Source organism: Triturus cristatus, chromosome 2_2 (genome assembly GCF_964204655.1).
Source record: "Triturus cristatus chromosome 2_2, aTriCri1.1, whole genome shotgun sequence".
NCBI lineage: Eukaryota > Metazoa > Chordata > Amphibia > Caudata > Salamandridae > Triturus > Triturus cristatus.
In genome coordinates this window covers 228,899,726-228,922,845 of record NC_140582.1, presented here as the reverse complement: position 1 = coordinate 228,922,845, position 23,120 = coordinate 228,899,726, and positions in this window count along the sequence as shown.

Here is a 23,120-nt window from a genome sequence, read left to right as displayed (position 1 = left end):
TAAGCACAGGTTAATTTAGTGACGTTTGTGGTTCACCCTGCCAGAGATTATGGGCCCGATTCACAGAACTAATTTAAGACAAAATCCTAAACTTACTACCATTTTCGTATTCACAGAAGGCACTTACTCATTTTGGTATTCACAGAAGACACTTACTCACTTCGGTATTCACAGAAGTTAGGAGTCCTAACTTTAGGACTCCTAAATGCCTTCTGTGAATACCGAAAGTCTTAAAATTAGGATTTTCTCAGTTTAGGAGTCCTAACGTTAGGACTCCTAACTTTACTACTACTAAACTGAGAAAAATCCCAATTTTAAGGCTTTCGGTATTCACAGAAGGCATTTAGGAGTCCTAAAGTTAGGATTCCTAACTATACTACTACTAAACTGAGAAAAATCCTAATTTTAAGACTTTCGGTATTCACAGAAGGCATTTAGGAGTCCTAAAGTTAGGACTCCTAACTTCTGTGAATACCGAAATGAGTAAGTGCCTTCTGTGAATACCAAAATGAGTAAGTGCCTTCTGTGAATACCAAAATGGTAGTAAGTTTAGGATTTTGTCTTAAGTTAGTTCAGTGAATCGGGCCCGTTGTCTGTTGCATGACCAGGGCTAATGCCTCAGTCACCAACAAACAGCAGCAATGGGACAGCCGAGGGATTACATTAAATCAAGGTCAAGAAGCAAGTGTAGGGCAGGGTGAAAAAAACACTTTTATTATGAGTGTGCATACCTGGATGTTTAACCAAATCTGTGGCAGGTCACTACCAGGCACATAAACAGGGACTTCTGCCTCCAAAACCACCTGCAGAGGCTACCAATCAAACTTGACAGCACACATGGCTCTCTAACTATTATTTGAATGGCAATCCAGCTCTGTGCTTCTGTTGGATTTCTAGGCTTAGGATCGTTATCCATGACCACACGCCATGGACTCTGTAGCTCAGATGCATGAGCTGGCTAAGCCTGATGCTACTCTTCCTTCACCCCCGCTGTGCTAATACTCTGCTATTGCTCCATCTCGACCCAGCAGTATTGCAATGATCCAGAAGTGTGGGGGTGGCGTAACACACTCCATGGACAGCCAACGCCAGCCTGCTGTCTATTCACTATAGTCAAAACACTGAGTTACTTGCTCACTCCTGGAGTTTCTCAAAAGGCATTCTATATTATTCTTTAACATTTACTGCTATTCATTAAATCTATATTAAATGTTTTCATAAACTAATATTTACTTCCGAAGGGCGGAACTTGCCTGGTTCCAAGATGACCAGCACCTAAAGGAGCTCCATGAGTCCAGTGAATTATCCTGCAAGATCCTGCTTTTCAGCAATCCATTACCTGAAATTTCTTCCCTGGGCATACTCATGAGGCGATGTGGCAAGGAGGGGGCCGATTTTTCCGACGATTTGGGGCCCAGTTAGACCAGTTTCTGACTCTCACACAGCCGTGCATGAGGCCTGTGATACATGAGGTGAGGAGGAGCTGACTGACACCGCACGTAATATCACCCTGCGCTGCTCATCGTGGGCTGTGAGGCTTTCAATCTTGTCCTTGAGAGTGGAACTGTGCCTACTACGACGCTGGAGACCGGTGGTGACCCTACCTGTCCCGGAGAGGGCCTGTAGCTCTGCCCGATCCGCGGCAGCCTAGCTGATCGGGCGATGGCGAAGGTTAAGCGGTGGCCGATTGGGACTGGAGGCTGTGGAGCTCTGGAGGTGGCGGAGACTGCGGGCTCCTAATGACCAGCTGAGCGCTGGGCCCCGCTGACCTGACCGTGCCGGTGGAGAGGTACGCTGTGCTACGGGCTCCCTACATTCACCTGGGACGGCCCTGACCTGCCGGTCCCGCTTGCCTGCAGGGGCTTGCGGGCTGATGTCTGCTTCTGCAGCGGGTGCCGGGCATGTGCCGGGCAGAATCCTTAAACGCCGGGATGGTGGCGGCCGGGGATTCACCTGTGCTTTGGATGCACGGCCAACAGCAGCAGTAATACGCGTGGAGTGAGGACCGAGAGGTGCTTTCATTGCCCGCTCGGTGGTGAGTGATTCGCTCTTCGCGCTTTTGCCTGGACGAGCATATTGGAGGTCGTATTGGCGGCTCGGCGTGAAGTGCTCCTCCTCCTGCAGTGCTAGGATGCAAAGTGCAAGCCATTGCCCCCCCCCCCCCCTTCCTTGTGCTGGAGTCGAGCAAGTGCTGAGGGAGAGGCTGCAATAGAGTCTGTGTGGCATAGGCACAGCCTAGTACCTTTTGTCTACGGAACCCCCTACGAGACTCTTCACACAGTTTCCTACCATAATGCAGCGGGACTGGTCCTCATTATTACCAAGTAGGCTTTCAACACTAGAGAATTGCTGGTATTAACAAAGGTCGTATTGGGTTGCTTCCTCTTCTTCCTCGCTACTACGCATTAAAATGGAAGTGCTTAGATCGCTCTTAATATGGGAAGAAAAGATAAATCGTAGTTGAGGTTGCACGTTGAGCCTCGCAAGACCCCTAGGCTGCAAGATATGGATACAAATTTATCGGAATCCTGCTCAGTGGCAGGCGACTCCGCAGTAGATCCGGACCTTAAGCAAATTCTGGCAAAAATGCAGCACAGCCTGACCAAGATTGATGGTAAGATCAACGCCTTATCATTTCATATTGACAGAATGTCAGAGCGACTAGATAAACACACAGAAAGGCTTGATGTTATGGAAAAAAGGTCTCAGATGTTCAAGATGCTGCAACCTTGGGAACTCTCACCCGCGCGAAAATTGACAGGGTACCGCAGGCTATACAGGCCAAAGCAAATGATTTGGAAGCGCGCTCGAGGCGCACTAATATAAGCTTGACTGGCATTACGGAATCCACCAATATTCCGAATATGGAACTCTTTATAGAACATCTACTAGTCACCCTTTTAGGCAGAGATACCTTTTTAACAGTGTTTATTGTGGAACAGGCCCATTGATCGCTTACCCCTAGACCAGTTCCCGTTACGCCGCCGAGGCCCATTACAGCCAAACTGCTTAATTATAGAGATCGTGATGCTGCACTACGCAGGGCCAGGGAGCTGCAATCACTATGTTACAAGCGCATGGACATAACTTTGTACCCTGACTTTACGTAGCAGATCCAGGAGGCCCGCCACCAGTTTTTGCAGGTCAAGAGGAAGCTATGTGACCTAAACCTAGATTATAATATTATATAAGCTGCTAAATTACGCACCCAGGTCGATGGGAAAGCGCATATATTCTCGGACCCAAAGCAAGCTTTGCATTTCTTAAAGAAAAGGGAAAATAGTAAACCTAACAAGGAAGCCACTAACTCTCTTGCGGCACAGGGGGGGAGCTGATCCAAACAGTGATGAACAATAACTTTACCTGGTGAACCTGTCCTTTGATCTAACTTGGGGATCCCCAGTTCAGCTGCGACACGGACATACTACCTGTGAGCTAAATATGGTGTCCCGATAATAATTAAGCTGCTGCCCAGTAAGGAAATATGGCATAACTGATTAAGGGGTAGGATGTCTTATCTGGGGATTTCTTGATGCTCTAATGATGTTCTGTATTCCCTGGTTTGACGCTCGAGAAGGTATACCTGCGATATTAGTAGTTAACTGACTATTGTTGTCATGAACGCCATAAGAGAGAGCTGATTTGATTTCTCCCCAGATTCCTCGCCCCAGATATCCGGTCCTGAACACTGGGCAAATACACTATAGCTAGGACATACGGTGAGGTAGAGCGATGCGGCTCAGTCCTTGCAGCCCTGCTGCACCGCAGAATGGAGGCCAGCTCAATTGTGGAATTATGAGCCGAAGATGGCAGTTCGCCACATGATCCAGACACGATTGCTAATAGATTTCTCAGATACTAAATGGAGCTTTATAGCTCTAGAGTGATCCCAAATGAAGCATCGATGGAGGATTACCTAGAACACACACAAATGCCGTGGCTCACTAATGTGCACAGAGAGCACCTTATGGACCCACTTGATCCCTCCGAGATTTGCGCTGCACTCAACGCAATGCGTGACAGCAGCGCTCCCGGCCAATATGGACTGACAGTGTCCTTTCATAAAGCTTTCAAGGAGTTACTCTCTACATTTAGTAACGGTATTTGAGGTGATGGTGGAGGCAGATGAGATGCCTCCCTCAATGAGACAGGGTCCAATAGTAACTCTTCTGAAACCGGGAAAGCTGCCGACTGAATGGTCCTCTTAAAGGCCTCTGTCACTTCCAAACGTGGATACCAAGATCTTTGCCAAAAGTTTAGCGAATAGACGCGCTCCATTGGTACCATTACTAGTTGGACCGGAACAGGCAGGCTTTGTCCAGGGCTGCAGTTTACCATATAACCTACAAACTGTATTTGGTGCCATACAGCATAAAAAGCAGGAGGTCAGAGCAGCCGCAGTCTTACTCAACGCAGAGAAGGCATTTGATTTGGTGGAGCGGGCATTTATGAAAGCAGTGCTTCACGAATCGGCGTGGGTGATGTCTTTCTCAGATTAGTGGCAGTCTTATATAACTCACCGGTGGCCAGGATTAGGGTGGGTGATGCAGTCACATCCCCTATTGCACTCTCGAGAGGTACTCAGCAAGGTTGCCCGTTATCCCCGTTGCTATACGCAATTGTGGCGGAGCCATTGGCGTGTGCCCTGAGAGAAAACTATGGGCACAGAGGAATTTGCTTCCCTAATTATCGTCTCATTATATCGGCGTATGCTGATTAAATGCTTGTAAATGTCCCAGAGCCAGCAACAAATCTCACCCCAGTGCTCACCGAAGTTGTGTGCTTCAGTGCTATATCAGGCCTAAAAGTCAATTAGGCAAAATCCATTCTTTTTCCCCTGACCCCTTCCATGTTGCCTATTAAGTTGGACTATCCATTGCAATGGTCCGCTGAGCCTGTACGCTATTTAGGCATTCAAGTACACACAGATTCAGACTTGGTGTTCAAAGAGAATTATGGGAAAGCTATATCCAAGCTGGAGGATGATGTTGATTGGTGGATTCACCTACCATTATCAATGATGGGGTGCATCTCCCTTATGAAGATGATAGTTCTTCTCCGATTTTTATTCCTGTTTCAACACATACCAATGTTACTCCTGAAGTCAGTCTCTGAGGCCCTCCGCTCTATATTGATAAAGTTAGCCTGTGCTGGAAAGCAACCTCAAATTAAATGTGATATACTTACATTGCCATACTCTATGGGCGGTCTCAACGCGCCAGATCTAGAGCTATATTGTAGATCAGAACTGTGTTCCCATGCACATTATTGGAATCACTGGCCACAGAATATTTGCTAATTGAAGGGAACCGGTATACTGGACTCCATTAACTCCGCGGTACATGCCTGGCATGATTTATTAAATAGACAGGCAGGCGCTCTAATGTACTCACCCTTGATACCCTTAGACTGATGTCACTGGCTCACAGTTAGTAAGGAGAAGGAAGTAATGCACTATAAAACCTTAACATCACACAGCTGTGTGATCTATTTCAGGGTGGAGAAGTCCGCAGATGGGCAGACGTAGTGCCCGAAGGACATGACCCCATGACACTGACACAATATCCCTTCTACAGAGTCAGACATGCGCTACATGAGATGCTTGGAGATGAAATGCAGGAGACCTTGGAATTGCTATTCCTCTCTTTCCTACTATGCTCTGCCTCCCCCTCAAAGACAGTGACCACCATTTATAACGATGCAGGAGACCAAGAGAACGCGCTCTATTAAAGCCAGATTAGATTGGCAAGTCGATCTAGGCATAATTATAGATGACAGCACTTGGAGATATTGCTGTGAAATGACCAAACGTATTTCATTAAATGGAAGGCCCCGCCTCATTCATTTTAAATTCCTCAAAAGGGTCTATTACATGCCTGAGAGACTGTGCCGGTATTAATTGCGAGACTCTGTGGCCTGCAATCGCTGCAGAAAAAACGTAGCTGGGTTTATGCACATTGCCTGGTTTTGTCCTAGGATTGCGAAATTCTAGGTTAAAGTCTTCTGTATATTAAATGAGGTCACAGGACTTTCACTCTCTCCAGACCCAATACTTGCCCTGCTGGGATGTGACAAAAATCTAAGCAAAGAAGCCAGGCATTTGGTTGCTTTGGTGTTGCTGGTTGCCAAGTGCAGAATTGCAATATGCTGGCAATACATGTTATACTGTAATACACAGTCAGAAAATTATAATGAGCTGTTACCCCCTCAGAATTGACCTATGGGCTTTTGGGGACTATATCAACAATGTCTTGTGGGAAAGGAAACCGAGGAGCCAGAAGGAAGCGAGGTTAACTAGATATGCTGAATCTCGATTTGGTTTGCTATCAGATTGCTTTGTCATACTCTAGATGGCGGTGGGGTGAGTCACTGTAAATCCAATAACATGTTTACAAAGGGTGTATATTACTGATGTCTACTACCAAGTAATTATAATACCTTATTCCTTTTGTTGTGATTTTAATTATGAACCTTGATCCCGCAGTGGTACTGCCCTGCAATCAGCCAATGTGTATGTGCATCCTAATGTGTATGTGTAATACTGTAAAAGGTTTAAAAAAAACAATTACAAAAATGAATATTTACTTCCAGTATCAAAATTAAACTACAAACATGCAAACAGGGGATGTGTTCCACTTGCTGATTGGTAAAATCATCACAGCCATGGATATGTTATGTTGCTCTTGCCCTGTCATGAATCTGTGTGAAGACTAAACATGCACTATATACACAGGTTTTCTGGACTGTTTTAAAGTTAAATAACACCTCATACATCCAATAACTATCAACCCACTTTCCTTGGGCACTAAGACGTGGACAAACTTTACATACAATGATGGGAATCTCATTCAGAGAAATGCATTCCATTTGAACCCTCCAGGCATTGAAACAAATCACCATTCCACAGCCAAATGTAGGCAGGGATCACATTAACAGTTCTCCAATCCTAATCCAGGTGGTCTCTCACACCAGGAAAAGGGTAGATCAGGGACCATCAAGATGTGTCCCACAAAGTGGGTTTTGACCTCTCTCTGTGGGACTTTTCTGCACGCCCCCTCAAGACGAGATCCCTTCTTCCCTTATAATGAACCTATTTTTACTACGACCAGGGCATCTGATAAGGGTATGGAAGAAGCTTTTTTACAACATATACCATTGAAGAGCGGGAGGGTACAGAAACATGCAGTAGGACCACACATCAACTAACTCAAACTAACTTAGGAGCTGTTCAGTAAGAAAGCAACGATGTGATGAGGTATGAGATGGGACCATGGGTGCAATTTGCTGATTGATAAAAGTTCCTTAGGTATCTGCAAGCAGCCATCTTCAAGCTAAGTGCATTAATATTGCAATACGTAAAATACAATTGGTGAGTCGCCTGTTGCCATTGGCACCTGGGGCCCTATTACACATGGGGGGCACTATTGTAACGTGCAACAGCAACAGAAGTTAAATAAGCTCCTTTATTATGCGACAAAGCACTCAGCATCTTCCAAGCAATTAATTTCTCCAACTGTAATTTCTCACATTCGATCATCAAAATTCCACGTTCTGATGTCATTACTTCTATTTCATCAACTCTACACATCTCCCCCTTTAAACACGAATCAAACCACATTTTTTAACAAGATTTTTTTTTTAAATAATTGCTTTTAATACATCCATAAAGCAGTACATGACATTTATAACGGTACTCATACATTTCTGGTTTCCCTTTAGTCACAACTTGCATCTGTTTCAGCTCTCCCTTCCTACCCTCTCCCACCACAAACACAATTATATACATCACATTGATAAAGTACAATCATTACATTGATGCATTTGAAATAGTGAAATATATCATATAGCCTATGGGTAAAAAGAAACAGGTATGTACTCTAGCTTAATTGATTAAACACACAGATAATCACCTAACTTCATGGGACACCTAATTAATCTCCTTGGTCTTGTAGTCAATTTGTAAGAGGAAGGCACAGAAATGGAATTCAAATCAATTCCACTATCTTCTTGTCCCAGGTTTTTTTCACCACCCTTTGACTGATCTTCCACTTGTCTACACCTCTGTGCTATTTCATTGTTCACAACAATCTCTTGGTTACGATATCTTCTTCCAGATTGTGTGTCCTACCATTTTGCTTCTCTGGCATATCTACTCTGCATTGTTCAGAACACCCAACTACACTCTTTAAATTCCACATCTTACCATCTTCTAACCTGACCACATACTTTTGTATTTATGCGTTTAGATTCAAAGTAAGAACTAACTCTCATCAGAGCTATGCCTGTTTTTTTTATTCTAAGCCACTGTCCAACCTTTAACTTGCTGTGTTTAACTCACTGTTTCCTGGTGTAGTATTGTTTGCATTCTTCTTGTTTGTCTATTATTGTTTTCCTGACCTTTCCCAAAGATCAGGTCACACTCGTAGGAGTGGATAACCATCCTGGTTTGAACTTTGATCTAGGTTTCCTTCCTCTCATTAATTCAATTCAAATGGGGAAAACCCAGTGCATGCCGCTTCTGTCAATCTATATGACTAAAGACTTTTATACACTTTCGTTACTCAAAAATAATTGTTTTTTTAATGCCAACTGAATGGCCCCCTCAAGAATTCTATTAAATCATTCTAACATTCCATTACCACTTGGATTTTGGATTCTAAAGGGGTGTTGTCCTGTGACAAAGTCCACATTTTTTCAAATATTCCTTAACTTTCTTTGTGATAATTTGTACACCATTGTCTCTCAGTAAAATGATGGATATTCTTTCACGCTGGAAAATCGATAACATGAATCCTAGTATTGTATTCATATTTATTTTGTTAACAATTTTGATATAAGGCCACAGGGAAAATACATCCATCAATACTACAATATATTTTTGAGTATTCCTAATTGGCCCCATAATGTCAACTGCTACTTTTTTAGGAGCTTTCAAGCACTGGAATGTATTGCTCATAGGAGGTTTCAACCTCTTGAAGGATTCTCTGAATTCCCTTTCTACTTCATTATCAATACCTGGTCACCAATATAAACTTTTCTTTGCTGATTTAGTTTTTTATTATACCTATGGCACACAGAAAAAAAAAATCCTCAAAGAAGAAGGGGAAATTATCTTTTCCGGTCTAACTAAGAATCGTTTCACAATTGCCAGTTCACTGGGTACCTCTGAGTTCTCCCTTATCACTTTTGTTGAGACATCGCTCCTTCACAAAGTCAATAATTATTTTTAATTCTTTCTCTTTCTCACTGTCTGTTTGCCTTTCCACCAGATATAATGAGTTTTCCCCTGTTTCAACAACCCATGCAATGTTTTTACTTTCCACAAACGCATGGATAACTGGCCTAACCTAGATGACACCCTTGAGATTCCCACATGGTAAAGATTTTCCCTAACAGTTTATGGTCACATTTAACAATCTCCTCTTTTCCCCATACAAACAAGCACAAATTTTCCAAAGCCCATACACAGGCTAGTGCTTCTCCCTCTATCACTGCATAGTTCTCTTCTGAAGGTGATAATGCTTGTGAAGCAAACGCAATAATAACTTCAACTCCTCACGAATGTATGACATTACAACGCAAGCCATTACAACGTATATGCCATTACAGCAAAAATTACTATTCTAACACCGTTGGGTGCTTACCTCAGGGAAGGTGCTGATCAGTGAGGAATATGCGTTGTAATGGCATGCGTTGTAATGGATCCTGCATTGTGCTAACCACCTTGTAAAGGGATTGCGTTGTAATGTCTGCGTTGTAATCGATGTTTCCCCTCCTGCACTATTTCTTTGAGACAAAACTGCTCCAGACTTGCTACTGGCATCTGCAGTAACTATGTTAGCACACTGAGGATCAAACTTTTGTAGAGCAGGTGCAGAACAAATTGCCCCCTTGATATTATCAAATTCTTTCTTACATTCATCTGACCATAAAAACTTTATATTTGTTTTTCAGCAACTCCTTCACTTGGAAAGTTTTCATAAAAAAATTCCTTACAAATGTCCACTACCTAAGAATTCCACTAACCCCAAAAAGTGACGTTAAGTCCTCTTTATTCTATGGATACAGAGCCTTTTTAATAGTTAATAACAATCCTTTCTTAGGTCTGATTCTACATCCGCTAATGTCGTGACCCTTGTAAATTACATGTTTCTTAGCAAATTTACATTTGGCATATTCAAATGTAAGACCTTGAATTTCTAGAATTTCCAGTACTTTTTCAAGTTTCTTGTCATGGTCCTCGTTGTCTATTCCCATAACTAGTATGTCATCTTGGAAAAATAAAATCCCTTTATTTTCTCTAAACAGATTAAACATAAGGCATTGGAGCACTGCAGCAGCTCATGCTAATCCAAACGGCTTGCTTTTAAACTGGAAGCACCCTACCTGAGTAACGAACACCATGTATTTCTTGATCTCTTTATAAGGAGGTATTTGGTGTTAGGCGGCAGACAGATCCAGGGTGGAAAATACTTCCATGCCCTTTGTCATAGTCCGCATTTCATTGATCCTGGGTAAAGGGAACGGATCTGCAACAATGTTATAATTTAGATCACGTAGATAAATGCACAGTCTCACTTTACAACAAGATGTTAACATACATTCAGCTTTCGCAAAAGCGAATTCCAGCATTCGTTGTAGGAGAAAATACACACATTTACAGACTAAAATCACTGCGCCTGTATGCACTTTACAAACCCCAGATAAACATGCATTTTAGATGAGGTAATAATCGTGCAGGATTCTCTTTTTGGGATCCCACGCAAATCTTTCAGTCTCTTCTCAGTGTCTCATGCCAGGAAGAGCTGGCAGAATTCAGCCGTAAACACCACATGCTGCTAGCATCTTCCAGGAATTACCAGTACACAAATAACGTTCAGTAAAAATACTTTCTGAAATCAATTTCTAAAGCTGCAAAATAGCCCAAAATTATATCATTTTGTTTTTATGTCCTTGCGAATTTTAAATATTTTTTGCAACATCATGTATTCATATTTACATTACAAAATGATCACTTGCATAACATGAACATTATGAGGAATATATAACAAAAAAGAGACTTAATTTGATCTTGGGAAAAGGCCAAGAGTATTTCTAAATGTGTCTATACACTTCTCTGCATTTGCACCTGTATCCGGCATCGGGATTATGATGTCAGAGATCAGTTGGTCACAAGACCGAGACGTGTTGGTCGGAGGCAACTCTGACCGACATTGTTATAAGCCCCTTAGGAGGTCAAGCACCCTAATAATCCCTACCATTAATCTTTTTCTGAGTAAGTTACTGGATGTGAGATAACATGCTACCTCCAAGCATACATGGGGACGAATAATTAGTTACAAGAGCATCAGAATTTTTGCTCCTAATTGAGGGTGGTGCAGAAAAAATGGGGCATGCCATTCACAAACATTTTTCACACCTGTTTTGCACCAGTTACTGCTGCTAATGAATCCATCAACAGTCTGCTTTTGAAATTACTTCTTCTTGTTAGCAAATGTTGCCACCTGAGTTTTATCTCATAATTGTAAATCGATCAGCTTTGTTTTTGTAATATGTCATTGTAACAAAACATCCATGTTATAAAACTGGTCAATTCTTTGTTTATGTAGAAGACAATCCCAGATCTGCTAGGTTCAAGTATAAATAAACAGTTGAGACGATAGCTCGAAAGATTGACCTCTTGGTGAAAAGTTAAAATGGATTGAGGTGTGGGCAGTAAGTCATGATGCAGGGCTATTGTTGCCCAGATGGAATCTTATGAGCTTTGCTAGAGTTTGGTGTTGTGCCTTCAAACAAAGCCTCGTGCAATCCTATTGAGAGTTGTCGGGCAGAAAACTTGTCTTTGGGTACAGGTGTCCATTAATCGCTGTAATCAGTATGTCAGTGTTATGATATAGGTGAACTCAAGATGGGAAGTCAGTGATTGTAATCAGTCTGCCAATAATGGAAAAACAAATCATCACTATTTCGGGGAAGGTCCCCTTTTGTATGCTTCTTATCAACAGAAATAAGAGACGGTACTTGCTCCCGCTAACTAAATGTACCAGAATCATCAACAGTGAGGGAGAAAGCAGAACATTAGTCCATATTCCTCTGGTAAGTTTGTCTTACTGTACATGCCCTACATAAAGACATAGGTCCTCACCTTGACAATGTTTCAAAAGGTGAGCATTGAGGGCGGTTAGGGGGCTGGGGAGATTACTAGCTTGGTGTTTGGTTACTTGATCAGGTTGATCCTTGCCGCCAGTCTGCGATTGTAATAAATGTATCTATAATTTATCTGTCCATAGAAGGAAAGTATTTGTTTGGGAATGGCTTTGCTTGTGAATTTGGACGAGAAACTAATTATGTTGAACAGATAAGCAGATCTTTCAAGCATGTTGCATTGTGGACTATGTAATGGCGTTTTAAATGATTGTGTGATTTTTTTAAATCCAGTGGCAGAGAGATAGGATGTCAGCGTTTGCCTCTGGCCATCTGTCATGCCTAGAAGGTATTTCTGACATGTAGGATTGGGGCTTTAATTGTCTAGATTCGTGCTTGTCTAGCTGTTTGTTCATCAGTCAATATATTTCAGTTCTGCATATTACCAGTTGGGGGCCCCTTAACGTGACAGTAAATTATTGACTCCAGCAGTACATGCCTATTATATGCAGGTTTGATAGCCTCCTCAGTTTATACATTCCATGAATACACTGCAATCCTATGAGCCCAGGAATATGGCCTTTAAAGCTCTCTATTTCTGCTAACCAGGAACATAGTTCAGATCCCTAATACAGAATGCTCTTCTCTGCGATAACATTGATTTGGAGTGCCTCTTGAGCACCACACCCTCCCACAAGTGCGCAATAAATTGTGATTCAAATAACTATTTACATCACTTAGAAAGTTTCTCTAGCACTTCAATTAATTTCATAATTAGTGTTACCGAGTTTGGATTATTTTGTTTTGACTGCATCCACAAAGTAAATAGAATGTCACTAATAAATACATTTTAAAACGTCTGATTCCTCCTCAGGATATTTCAATGTGTTCACATAAATCCAACCAACCACACACAGTTTGTCAATGCCAACTAGAAAACATGCTGTACTCATGTCTTCATTATCATTAAAAAAGTGACCCCAAAAATTTAAATTGCTAAGCCTTAGAAAGTCCTCTTCTGTCCTCTCTTAAAATTGAGGTAATTTATGTACGGTAGTGTAGTGGAGACGAAGGTCCAGGTACACACATTGCTATGTTAGCATAAGCGTCTTAGACGTTAAAACGCCATCTTGCCACTTTTGCTGCTTTTGCACACAACACTGCAGATAGATGTTATTATATGAAAACTGCTTGCTTGCCTTTTCTTCACATGGGAACGGTCTGTTGTTCACATCCCTAGATGTGCACCACGACCTTGGTCTGAACATTGTGTGCAGACACAGTCAGGGCCAACAAACAATGTATGCTTTTGAATTCAGGTTGATCGGCCCACGTTCTAGCCATAACACGCACACAGCTGCAAATATCTGAAATTCGAGCGCCTTTAATATTGCAGTTTGCATGCATGAGATACTCACTTTGGAGAAGACTTTTTCCAGACACAGAGCAAAGCTGATCCTGAGATGTGATTTACCTAAGCTGATATATACGGTGTGGGGTTCCCCGTTCATACCTAGAGACCTTCTATTAGTTTAATAATACTAGCTTACTAGTGAAGGGAATGTGACTGTATTCCACTATCATTTGTAACATGATTTCTCCCTTCATTTTCTATGGTTATGTTATGTTATAAGGAACTTGTAAAAGCTCACGGACAACAGAAGGTTTCATGGAGCTAAACTTGAGTAATGTTGGCAGCGAGAGTACCTATGCATAAGTTTGCATGAATAACCAAGTTTTGAGTGCTTTTCTGAAACCTAACAGATTGTCACAGCTCCTGATAGCTAGCGGTATAGTGTTTCAGAATTTAGGGGCGAGGTAGGAGAACCTGTGGCCACCTTGACGTTTGAGCTTGAAGAGGGGGAGAGTCAGTAGATGGAGATGGGCGGAGCGCAAGTTGTGGCGAGGGGTATGTTTAGAAATCATGCACTGATGAATTTGGGACTCCTGCAATATAGTGCTTTGAATATCAGACAACCAGTCTTGAATGCTGTACGTTGGGCTATAGGGAGCCAGTGAAGTTTAGATAGCCAAGGTCTGGCAGAATGCCAGTTAGGTTGTTTAAAAATTAATCTTGCGGCCTGGTTCTGCACCTGTTGGAGACGGTTAAGTAGGAAGAGGGGCAGGCCAAGATAAATGGAGTTGGAAAAGTCGAGACGTGAGAGGACCAAGGCGATGACAACTTGTATAAGTGCTGAGTGAGATAGCAGATGGGCGATCTTGCTAATTGTACGCAGTTGAAAGAAACATGAGGAGACCACTGCACCGACCTGGCCCTTGAGAGATAGGTCAGAGTCAATGGTAACCCCCAGACTCTTCACAGCGAATGAGGGGTTAGGGGGGGCTCCTAGTTCGATAGGCCAATAATGGTGGCCCCATAGAGTCTCACTCTTCCCAGGCAGAATCAATTCAGTCTTGCCCGGGTTAAGTTTGAGATGATTGAGATCCATCCAGTGCTGCATATGAAGCATGGTGGCTTACAATTCCGCAGCAGAATGGACGGAGTCCAGGGTGAACACTAGCTGAAGGTCCTCAGCATAGTTGAAAGTAGTTACCTTTCTGTCTTTTAGTGAGTGAATCAATGGTTTAAGATATAGGTTGAAAAGGAGTGGAGACAGGGACGAGCCCTGTGGCACCCCGCAGGTGGTGGATAGCTTGCGGGCTGTAAAGGGACCGAGGCGAACCGCCTGTGTCCTGTCTTCGAGAAAGGACTTTATCCAGTTGAATGCGGGACCCTGTATGCCGGCCTGCGTGACAAGGTCCCACAAGATTTTATGGTCGACCATGTCAAAAGCGGCCGACAAATCTAGAAGCACCAGGGCCTGAGGGATGTTCTTGTCTGAGTTAGCTCTAAGGGTATCCAGTGCTGCAAGGATCACTGATTCCGTGGAGTGGGCAGGCCGAAAACCAGCTTGGCGGAGCTCTAGGTATTCTGTTTGTTCAATGTAGCAAGAGAGGCTGCCTGCAACATGGGTCTCTAAGATTTTAGCCAAGAAAGGGAGGAGAGAGATGGGGCGATAGTTCGATAGATGTAAAGGATCAGCCCCTGGCTTTTTCAGCAGAGGAACCACTATAGCGTTCTTAAAGGCTGTAGGGACCGAGCCTTGCACCAGAGATTGATTAAGGAAGGGAAGCACATGCTGAGAGAGGTTAGCAAGGGCAAGCCTCATAAATTTGGGGGGACAGCAGTCGTTTGGAGACCCAGATTTGAGAAGGGTCATTAGGTCCGAAAATAACCGAGGACAGATGACCGGGAAATGAGATAGAGTTGCGGAGTTGGTAGGCCCGCAGACAGAGGTTCTGTATGAGTACTAGTAAAGATGCTAGCTTTAATGGTGGAGATTTTGTCCTGAAAATAGTTATTCAGGGAATTACATAGTGCTTGAGTCAGAGACTGACTGGGGAGTGTTCTCTCAGAGTTGCATAGGTCATTTACAATTGTGAAAATTTCTTTCGACTTATTCTGAGCATTGAGAATTCTGGCTGAGAAATAGGCCGCCTTTGTCTCTAGTATTACTTTTTTATACTGTTTACGAGACTGTACAAACAGCCATTTATCTTCTGTGGAGTATCTGGACCTCCATTTCCTCTCTTTTTGGCGGAGCAGAAGTTTTAGTTTTTTTAACTCCGCCGAAAACCATTTGTGAGCGTCCGAGTGACGGGTGCGGGAGAATTTGGTGAGGGGAGCATGAATATTGTAGGCCAGCAGTAACCAATTTGATATGTTCTTCTCCATGATTTTGACATCGGGATTGAGAGTAGGGGCTGAGCTGGACAGCGTGTTGACGAAATCTGATTCGTTAAGTGTCCTCCATCTTCTGGTCACCCCTCCTGTAGCAGTGGGGGCTTTGGTCCTGGCGTTTATGGAGGCCGTGAATTTCAGTAGGTGATGGTCGAACCAGATGCATGGTGAAATTGAGGGCACTGATAGAATGATGTTAGAAGACCAGATTTGGTCCAGGATGTGTCCCTTTTCATGGGTGGGAGCTAGTACATGTTGGATCATATTTAGGTTTGAGAGCAACTCGGAGAGTTCTGTGGCGTGGGAACCGCCCCGGGCATTCTGAAACCAGTAATTCAGGTCCCCTATAAGTAAGACATTATGGTATATGGTAATGAGGTTAGCCATTTGTTCGCTAAGTGATACGGGAAAAGTAGGCATTGCCTGGGGAGGGCGGTAGATAAGCACAAAGACAACAGAGCCAGTGTTGGTGTCGAGTTTGAGAACAATGTTCTCAACTTCCGGGAGAACAAGGGGGGTGTGGGTAATAAACTTGAGGTTTTTATTAATGATAGCAGCTACCCCACCATAACTCTTTCCTGGGGACCGGTTGGCGTGCAAGATGTAATAGTCAGAGGGGAGTGCTGCCAAGATGTCAGGGGCAGAGTCCTCAGTTAGCCATGTTTCGGTGACCAGAAGGATATCTGTTTTTTCGAATGACAGTAGCAGGAAAACGTCGAGCTGGTGCTTGACCAGAGAGCGGGTGTTGAGATAGGAGATGTGCCAGGCCGGAGGTTTAGCTGTAGAGAATCTAGGGGTGGGGGGAATGGGGGGGGCAGGGAGGTCGAATCGCTTGGTTTTAGGAAGATATTATTTTTCATTATACTCTTGTGAGCAGTAGGGTTGAGGGGGGCGTAGGTGTTAGCTAGTAGTCTGAGTTCTATGGACGAATATTTGATGATGTTGGTATTGATTGAGGCCCCTGGGCCCGTCTGGGCGCGGACGGGAGGAGACGGGCTTGCCTTTGGGACGCCTTCGGCACACCGCTGGCGCGCCCGCTGCGCACGTCCGCTGCGCTCCCGCGCTGTAGTGTTCATTTTAAAGCTAAGCCCCGCCTCTAACTCCTCCTCCTGCCGGCCGATTGGATGAGGCCGCGGGGTGGAGAGGTGCAGGGGAATGGAGCAGCGATCGAGTCACAAGTATTTTGTACAATACAATTTTCTATTAGCGCGATATACACAGCAGTGATATTTTTGAGCAGAGTTTTAAAAAGTTAAAAATGCTGACAGCGGAGGTCCGCGCGGCAACAAAGAAACAAATATGCCCGCTCCCGCGCTGCAGGTCGTTTTAAAGCTAAGCCCCGCCTCTAACTCCTCCTCCTGCCGGCCAATTGGATGAGGCCACAGGGTGGAGAGGTGCAGGGGAATGGAGCAGCGATCGAGTCACAAGTAAGTGTTTTGTACAATACAATTTGCTATTAGCGCGATATACACAGCAGTGATATTTTTGAGCAGAGTTTTAAAGAGTTAAAAACGTTGACAGCGGAGGTCCGCGCGGCAACAAAGAAACAAATATGCCCGCTCCCGCGCTGCAGGTCGTTTTAAAGCTAAGCACCGCCACTAACTCCTCCTCCTGCCGGCCGATTGGATGAGGCCGCGGGGTGGAGAGGTGCAGGGGAATGGAGCAGCGATCGAGTCACAAGTAAGTATTTTGTACAATACAATTTTCTATTAGCGCGATATACACAGCAGTGATATTTTTTAGCAGAGTTTTAAAAAGTTAAAAACGCTGACAGCGGAGGTCCGCGCGGCAACAAAGAAACAAATATGCCCGCTCCCACGCTGCAGGTCGTTTTAAAGCTAAGCCCCGCCTCTAACTCCTCCTCATGCCGGCCGATTGGATGAGGCCGCGGGGTGGAGAGGTGCAGGGGAATGGAGCAGCGATCGAGTCACAAGTAAGTATTTTGTACAATACAATTTTCTATTAGCGCGATATACACAGCACTGATATTTTTGAGCAGAGTTTAAAAAAGTTAAAAACGCTGACAGCGGAGGTCCGCGCGGCAACAAAGAAACAAATATGTAACAATGCTGATGGTTTTATTTGTAATCATTTGTCTGCTTATGTTAGCCAAAGTACTGCATCTTAGGACACGTAGTTTATAAAATAAACATTTTAAACTTTACTGTGTCTCTGATTACTCTTGTTGTGGACTGATATGAGAATAATAACGAACAGGTATTTCTGATTCCCACCATTCCTGAGAGTACTCTAAGTCGCATGTTCTGGGTTGTCTAATCATTGGAAGCTTCGAGATGATACGGAGAGCGAATGAGACACTGATGCTAGTCGGATAGGGGTTCTGGGTACTGAGGTGAGTTTTTGGTACACCGCAATTCACTGAGCTCCTGGTTTCCTGTGCATAGTTCTGTGCATGAGCAGAATCCCTGCAACAGTTGATTAAGTGATTTGCCCAGAATCACAGGATGTTGATTGTACGCCATAGCCCTGAATCCAAAGTCAGCAGCTCTGACCATAACACAACATCCTGTCCAATTAGTGCTGACATAATTGGTTCTTCCTCTCCTGACCCAGAAGTGAAATGCCCTGTTATATATAGGATAAAGTACCCCCTGTGTTACATTATATGGAAATTGCAAGTCACTGTGGAGTTCCATCACCATATATAAGACAAAGTAGAAAGACCAAGTCCCTTTGTAAGATTATAGAATTCCCAGGAAACTTGCAATATACATATCATGTATGGCAGGGCCACTTTATTCCTTATAATGGCTAGTCACACATCCCCTTTCCTACAATCCACTAAAATATTTAGTACATATTTATTTTATATGAAGGATAGTATGTTTGTAAATATTAAGAATACAAATGTAATCTCTATTGTAACATTAAACACATCAAAAAAAGTTTTCTACCAAAAAGATATTAGAAGCGGTTTAATACAGTTTGTTTTTTGAAAAAAACTGCAGTTGAAACAAGCAGAAAGATTCTAACTTTTCTTTAACTACCCAAGGAGTGCAAAAACATGTTGACATAAATATCTCCCTCCTGCTTGTCACTGTAAGCTAGAAAAACAGAGAAAAAGAAAGAAAAGACACTTTTTAATTATGCTCTGTGACCAGCCTCTCTTCTGGCCACTGGCACCAGCAGCAGTCATTGTGACCTCAGAACTCAACTGAATAAATTATTACAGTTGAGTTCTGACAACCTTTCTTCATAATTGGTGGTTTGGTGCATCACAAGTCGCTGATTATGACAAAATTCAAGATTGTTTTTTAATTACATGGATTGCAGAATACTATATATTATATAAAAATGAAAACAACTTTTTTGCATATCTGTTAATTACCTTTTCGCAATCCTAGGCGATATATCTGTTGTTTGTGTATGATACCAGTTCATAAAAGCAATCAAAGTTTATAGGCCTGTGAAGTACAATATGTCTCCTAGATAGTGACAATTAGAACAGGTTTTCTTTTTTGTGTTTGTGTGTTTGCGTTCTTTTTGTGCTTTTTCTTGGTCGTCCCTTAACCTTACCTATACCTAGAAGACTAATTTTTTTGTGGAGATTTAGGGATAGTCCAAATTAATCATTTTAATCTACTAACATTGCTTTAAAATAACTACACTATATGATTTAATCATGAGTTAGTCAATGAAAATTGCATCCTGAAATGTAGGTAGTCTAAATTAGGGGAGGGAGGAATTTGCGGAGTTTCCCTACAAGGAAGTTTACATAAAAACACAGCGAGATTCCGTGGAGCTCTGCAAGCGGACAGAATCGGCACATGACTCTGAATTTTAACACTGGTACTTGCTCTGTGCCGCAAAATTCGTACATATGGCACAACACAGTGAACCAGAGGGGGCTGTTTCTTTGCTGCCGCTCGAGTAGATTTTCTACTCGAGCACTAGCTTTCTCACCATGAACGGCAGCTTTCTCACCATGAATGGTCGCGACTGCCCACGACCGCCTACATTGAGAAAATCTCGCCAGGTGCCGGCCTAGCTCCTAAAAGACATGCTAGGAGATGCCAATTCTCGCTCGTGCTTCCCAACTTAACGTTGGCGAGCTGTGTGCGAGATAAAACTCTGCCACTTGGCCAGTGTCGAAGTTTTGCAGGAGTTCTGTATTGTAAACGTAAAGTTCAAACAACTCCGGGAATACTGTCGATGGAGTGGAATTTAGCACCTATCCCTAGTCTAAACCATCTAGTAGAAAGGTACAAGATAACACACTTCATAAAATCTTAAAATGCTGCAGAAACCATATTTATAAGATGAGAGAATTAAAAAGCAAAATCGTAGTGAGGGGCATTAGAACAGCATGCATAAGTAATGGATGACAAAAGGGTTTGTATCATGGTACACTAAACACTCCCCAAGCGTTTTGTACGTAAAACGAGATTGAGCAGCCCTAATTCACTAAAAATCACACCGCACTGCAAGGAAATGTGCAGCATTGTACCACATGAAAGGTAAAATATTGTACAGTTCTGTTTTCAAAAAGAATCACACACTGCTGATGTAATCAACGCTGCTGGTGCAACAAAAGGCATTATTGAGTGGTGTTAAGTGTTGTTCCAAAGCACAAAGGCAAGTAAGCAGTTTCTTCCATGAAATGTGGACGTGAAAGACACCCTTCAGTACAAATTTCTGCATACAGGAAACCACCCATGGGTACATCGCATTATATGTGTAATTGTGTGGAAATTACACATATCACGTATATAAAAGTCTCATGGTTTACAATTTGCACTTTGTTTGCATCTGTCACGCTACCTTCGATTTGGCTTGCATGCAATCCTAGAGGAGTAAGCACTGCTCCTACCCTGTTATCCTCACTTTGCATAGAGTTTTGGTGCTATGCGCTAGTAGACCATTTTGTGGTTCACTCATTGCACTTTTTCAGCGTAAAACTTTGTTTGCTTGTGAAATTGGATCTGATACACTCCCTTGCTTGCATGTCTTCACATTATGTAGTACCACTTCACATGAGTAGCACCCGGAAAAGTATAGGAAATCTGGGAATCATTTTCTAAGGATGAAATATTTTCTTGGACAGTACATATAAATTTAAAGGCAATTCCTATCCCATAATTCACACCCTTGCAGAGGAAACCCAGCACAAAGCAGTTCATGCAAGAATCATTGCTAGCTATTTTAATGCCTCTCCTGATCATTTTCTTTTTACTAAAAACAGCGTTACTATAAGAATAGATTTTCTTTTGAACAACGAAAAGTAGGATGAGCTTATAAAATATCAAGAGGTTAATCCGTCACACAACTTTTTCTCCTTCTTGTGATTTTTCTTCAAGGACTGAGTATTTTTCAGCATGTCAATTTCTAGTAAGCCATTAATCTCCATTATTGGATGTATAACTCCCTATGATCATGTGCATATTGAGTTAGTTATCAACGGTCATGAAACTCCATAGGAAACTAAGCAGTGCAGAATTGAGCCTTTCATTCTGAAAAATGTTTGAGTGGCACAAGAGGTAAGTAAAAAAAAGAACAAAGGCAGTACTGACTGTGAAAGATATAAAAAAGAATGGGGCGTACTAAAGGCAGTGGTGAGAGGAAAACTGATAACCACATCTGATTTTGAAACACAAGAAGGTCAAAAATTTGAGACAGAGTTAAAAAAATTGAGAAGAACTCCATTAACAAATATAGTCCTGAGAATGTGTATCACAATGAAAAAGCTGAAAAGTATCTCAACAGATTGTATGCAACATTTGAATTGAATGAATAATCCCATGTTAAGCTGCTGGCATATTGATTCAAGCTGTTGAAAGATCAGAAGCTAAGTCAGGTCTTACAAAAGTCCAAATGCTTCATTAGCAGGATAATAAATTAATATTTGCTAACTTCAGTTAATTGCAGTACACTGATGTACCTTTTAACCAATCTTAGGCTCCTCATTTCCGTGGGGATTACTAATTCCAAACCTGTCTGAGAAAGACAAATAATTGATGGACAGGGCAATACTGTCTGAAGTGGTAATCACTCCCATGGATGTGTTAGCTCTTGTAAATTCATCAGGACTGGTTTCTTTGATACTCGTTTTGAAACCCTGAGGCAAACCCTGGTGAGTATACTGAAAAAAGTGTGTAACTGGAGAATTTAAAAAATAACTTACTTGTGGATGTTTTTTAAAGGTACCACTGTGATATTAATTCGAAAACAATGCAAATACTTATAGCAATGTTCTAACTACAGTTTTATTTCACTGTAAAATGTGGACTACAAAATGTCAATTAAAATTTGAGCAATATAAAGATGCCATAACGTTTCTAGCTCACCATGAACTAGTAGGATTCATTACAAGGAGATTTGGGGGAAACAACCTCAGGCAGGTAATGGATAACCTCAGCATCATTAGAGCTAGTGACAAGCCTCATTGTTGTGTAAATATACAGACGAACACTCAACACTTTACTGGGCATCTCCAGTTAACCCTAAAGCCTATGAACTAGGAATTCTTTAAGCAAAGGTTCATTGATGGTTTGCAGATATGGCTCTCCATCAGAATGAAATAGGATTTCAAAATGGTCTAAACAGAACTGGCACATGTATCCATTATCGATTGCTATGAGGAAGTAGATGTTATAATAAAATAGGTTATTTAGAAATAAATCTTTTCTTGTACAGGTAGATGCCTTGATTCTGACACTGACTGAACCAGATACTACTTTACTGATTTTGTAGAACCTCATCACTTTGGAGAATTAGCTGAATATAATATCAATTAGGGAAAACCATGTATGTCACTTCCTACCAGGAATATATTCAGAAAGCAGTTCATACATTTTCATCTTTTGTGGAAAACAGATTTTGTCGAATATTTGGGAAGAAAGATTCTGATGGGTGCACCAAAGACACATTTGCTGAATGTGGAGTTTATAATGAGCAAGAAACCTGGGAAAAGTGTTTGGACTACAGTGCATGGATTAAAAATGATGAATGAACTTGTCTGTGCCTTTCCAAATATACCACTGTAGCCACTGTTGTGTCTTCCTTTGAGGCTTTTTTCTTCATTTGTGACAACTGGAGAATAAAAAGTCAAATGTTCAACACAAAGGCAATAGACTAACACTGAATGATTTTGGATTTCCTTTTACTGAAAAATATTACCATTTGTTCATGCTGAAATGTTCCAAAAGTTCTATATACTTAGCAATAAAGGTCAAATCTATTTGGAAAGTAGAAATATATTGGGAAAAACCTACAT